Source organism: Tiliqua scincoides, chromosome 6 (genome assembly GCF_035046505.1).
Source record: "Tiliqua scincoides isolate rTilSci1 chromosome 6, rTilSci1.hap2, whole genome shotgun sequence".
In the NCBI taxonomy this organism is placed as follows: Eukaryota; Metazoa; Chordata; class Lepidosauria; order Squamata; family Scincidae; genus Tiliqua; species Tiliqua scincoides.
The window spans coordinates 6,908,359-6,913,001 of NC_089826.1; the positions used below are offsets into that span (position 1 = coordinate 6,908,359).

The following is a 4,643-nucleotide window of genomic DNA, read 5'->3' on the forward strand; positions in this document are numbered from 1 at the left end:
ATAGTTGCCATTTACTGTGACATTTCTTTTTCTGCTGCAAACAGGGAGGAATTAATTACTGACAGTGTTTTTCTTGATGGACACATTCCAGTATGGGAAGAGTTATTTCATCATTCTAACAACAATCATCAAGTACATAAGTCCATCAAAGTACATTAACAAGGAATATTTAGGTTGCAGCACTTTGCCCAGGGGCGCTCAACTGGTGCCAACCTTGCTGGATTTTAGGCACTGGGCAAAGACATTTCCGGTCACACAGTCTTTCTGGTATCTCATGAAGTTCATTTTAACTGCTGTTTTATGTCTTCAGCGCTCCCTGAGGCATCTGGTGGTCCATTGTGGAAGGACTAGATAGACCCAGCAGGGCTCTTCTTATGTTCTTATGATCACCTCTGCATTGTGTAGCCACATTCAGAAACTAGAAAGTTGGGCCAAGAAGCATGGGGAACACAGGTATAATTTACTGGGAGCTGGGCTGGGGTGACCCATACTACAAGCCCATTACTGTGATGGGATCACTGAGGCAAAATTGGAAGTCATGCTTGAAGATGCTGATGCAGTCTTCCTTCCCTGTATCTATATGGGGTATCGAGATCCTGTGTAAGATATGAGACTTGGTAGAGGCAGGTCAGAAGCAGTGTTAGAACAGAACATTTTGGATAGCAGTGGCCCACATTCTCCACCAGAACAGGGAGAGGGTACTAAGAGATACCAGTGAGCCCTCTGTCCATGCCTCCAGGGGTCTTGCATTTAGCTTTCATGAGTAAGGGTTGTGATCCTTTGGGACACATCCTTTAATCCAGCTTTGTCTGTTACCCTGCACATGCCCGATCTCATCTGATCTCGGAAGCTAAGCAGGGTCAGGCCTGGTTAGTACTTGGATGGGAGACTGCCTGGGAATACCGGGTGCTGTAGGCTTATACCATGATCTCGGAAGCTAAGCAGGGTCAGGCCTGGTTAGTACTTGGATGGGAGACCGCCTGGGAATACCAGGTGCTGTAGGCTTATACCATAGTCTTTCGAGACTGAAGGCTGCCAACCATTTGTCCTTATCACCATGCAGGAAGTGAGCCCTGCAATCCTCTTTTCCACACTGATCCGTGCTGTCTCTGCAAGCCTCAAAAGCACTCTTGATTTACTTATTTAGCTTCCTGTGCCAGTAGGCTGGTGTCAAAGTAGAATTTACTGATCTATTTAAGTTGCACAAGCGGACACTGATTTTGACATCATTTTTTTTTTTTTTTTACAGATAGTGGTATGACAGGCTCTGCACTCTGCCTTATAAAGTCAAGAGTGCCAGGAGCATTATAAGCCCCAAAGGAGCAACAGAATAAAATGAAATTGTTCTGTGCTTTTCAAAAGGAGTGACAGTACCACTGCTTACTAGGCATCCATGTCCTGGTCAAATGCATCCCAGTATTGAGCAATTGCATCCTGGATGTTTGTGTCCCAATATGTATGTATATTTATAATAGATGTACTTTTTAATTGTCCCCTGGGGGGCTGGGGATAAGAATAGGCCCTCAGTTTGGCTGTACTTGTCGTAAGAGGCGACTAAACAGCCACCGGGTAGATGGGACTCATCAGCCTGGGAAGGCAGCTCATCTGAGAGAAGGAAAACTCTGATCCCAAACCTCCACTGCCTTGTGGCTACATCCAGTTATGGAAAAGGCTTCAGGAGTCAACCTCGAGGCCAAATCAGGAGCCGGAGTCCCTGAGGCAGTTCATGGCTGAACACAGTCACGTTCTGGCAACTCCTGCGACGCCGCTGGAACCAACCGTATTGGCCTCTGCCTTTCCATTGGACCATTTCAGCGACGTGGAGAGGGGGGATTTGCTGCATGGGTAACAGCCTATCCTCCATACCTACTTCACCCAGGCTTCGCGCACTGGAGAGGACACTCTGTTCCAGAACCACCATTCAGAGCGTGACACCATAGTCTTCCGAGACTGAAGGATGCCAACAACTTTTTAATTTCAAAAACACAAAGGTAGGGTTAAAGTTAGGACTGGAATAAGAGGCTTCAGATATATAGCATGGGGTTTATTGCCCTTCTTGTGCACGTGGGCACCATGGGAATATCCACCCGCCCGCCCTAGAGGCAGTCTGAGTTTAACTGGTCGCCGTTTGGGGCCGAGCAGGAATTTTTTGCTGCCTGCCAAGATTGGCCAAGGGGCAGGCAGTTTTTTTCGCCTACCCCAGACTGTTATGGGCCAAGGGCCCCCTCCTCTGTTTGCAAGCTGCCATTGGTCACTTTAAGAGGGCAGGTGGTGCGGGTTAGGAGGCATGAATGGGACTTTGGCATGCACCTTCAGGCGGCATAGGCAGGGCAGAACCCTATTTCAGTCCTCAGGGGCTTGGCGGCACAAGGACGTAGACGGGGCCCTGGCCGGAACCGCGGGGCACACCTCAGAGGCTCAGTGGCTCGAGGTGGCGCATTCCGCGGTCCGGCTGCCTTCCCCTTAAGGGACAGACATGGATGAGACGCGCCGCCCAGCAGCGGGGCGCGACTTGGAGTCAGGTGCATGCCCGCCTGGGGGCAGAGGTTTCTGGTACCGCCCAGAGGTCCCTCCCCACGCCACAGGGGCTTTTGCTGCCTCGGATGCTGCAGGTCTCAGCCTCTGCTCCTCTTGTTAATGTACAATAAAGTGGCCCTTTCTCCCATATCTGTTGTCTCGAGTGTTCATTGGACAGTGCCGAAACAATTTTGTGTAACACTCTTTTGCTACAGCTCAGTACAAATTAGGGCCAGTCCTGTCCAATTTCCGGTGCCAATGCAGCCACAGTGCAGCCATAAGAAAATAAGAACAGCCCCACTGGATCAGGCCATAGGCCCATCTAGTCCAGCTTCCTGTATCTCACAGCGGCCCACCAAATGCCCCAGGGAGCACACCAGATAACAAGAGACCTGCATCCTGTTGCCCTCCCTTGCATCTGGCATTCTGACATAGCCCATTTCTAAAATCAGAAGGTTGCACATGCACATCATGGCTTGTAACCCATAATGGATTTTTCCTCCAGAAACTTGTCCAATCCCTTTTAAAGGCATCGAGGCCAGATGCCATCACCACATCCTGTGGCAAGGAGTTCCACAGAGGAGGCCTCCGTGACTGTCCCCCCATCCACAGGATGCCAAACACACCTGGTTGGCACAGCTGCATCAGTGCTGGAAAGTTGGATAGGATTGGGCCCTCTGTTTTATTGATTGTAAAGCAGCTGAAATGATGTTCTGCTATAAAGCTCTCAGATTTCCTTGCTGTATATTCAAAAATCCCAAATACTTAAGTGATTTGCATCAGAGTTGCCACCTTTCCAATGGGCCACTCTCTTTGCGTCTTTAATATCACTTTGATGTGTAAACATTAGCAGCTGATAAAACTTATTTCATGGGATGAAAAGTTTTGCATGCTGATTTTTGGGTCTGAGATTGCTAGCAAAAGCAAGGAGGCTGGCTACTCAGTTTGTACTCCGATCTATTGCACAATTATTATTGCTGGTCACTCTTTGTTCTCATTCAAAATCCAGAAGCCTGGTGAACTTACTGATGAAATCTTCAATGATGTTCTGCTTTAGTTAGCAAGCCTATTGGATTTTGACTACAGCTGTGGATGTAGACCACAGCTCCGATACAAGGACATCTGCAAGAGGGATCTGAAGGCCTTAGGAGTGGACCTCAACAAGTGGGAAACCCTGGCCTCTGAGCGGCCCGCTTGGAGGCAGGCTGTGCAGCATGGCCTTTCCCAGTTTGAAGAGAGACTTGGCCAACAGTCTGAGTCAAAGAGGCAAAGAAGGAAGGCCCACAGCCAGGGAGACAGAGCAGGGACAGACTGCACTTGCTCCCAGTGTGGAAGGGATTGTCACTCCTGAATTGGCCTTTTCAGCCACACTAGACGCTGTTCCAGAACCACCTTTCAGAGCGCGATACCATAGTCTTTCGAGACTGAAGGTTGCCAACAGTGTGTGGATTTTGACTACCTGAAATTTTGTATCCTGAATTATAAAAATGAACATCGGGTCTTCAAAAACTACATGGATGGACTGAAATTAAGATCAATGCAGAAATTTAACCACAAACACATTCATGCATCAAAAAAAATATATATATCCATTCTCCTTTCTTCATCCAGAGAGAAAGATCAGAAAATTTGGAACTAAACATTCAAATTTCAGTATTCCTGTTTTTAGAATTAGCTCTCAGTACAAGAGCTTGAGGACCTGTCTGTAAACTCCACCTCTCTTTTTCCAGCACAAACTCATATTTTTACATAAATTAAGGAGCTTTTTGTAATTTACTGCCTCCTGCTTTTCACTTCCTTGTCATCAACTTCTTTTTCCTTCCTTTGTAATTTAAAGCAACGCATCTTTCATTTGACCCTTTTGAGCAGCAATCATCCTTCCTAGAGAAGTAAGCAATTTGTACGGGGTGTCTAGTGTGTACTTTTCCAATTTTATCCCACAGTTAAAACAATATCACTTAAAATATTCCTAAATTGCCTGGAAGAATCAGCTTTGAATAGATACAGTTTAGATGTCAGAAAATGAAAGAGCCCATTAAACCTGCTCACCCAATTACTATTTTTCCTTTTGCTCAAAATGTACATAAGGAGAAAATTAAATCGGAAGTGTGAGCAATTTGGGTATC

General features: G+C 46.9%; 1 pseudogene; it reads left to right on the forward strand.

The window, feature by feature from the left end:
- Positions 1 to 801: 801 nt before the first annotated feature.
- Positions 802 to 918, forward strand: LOC136656486 (5S ribosomal RNA; annotated as a pseudogene).
- Positions 919 to 4,643: the final 3,725 nt, after the last annotated feature.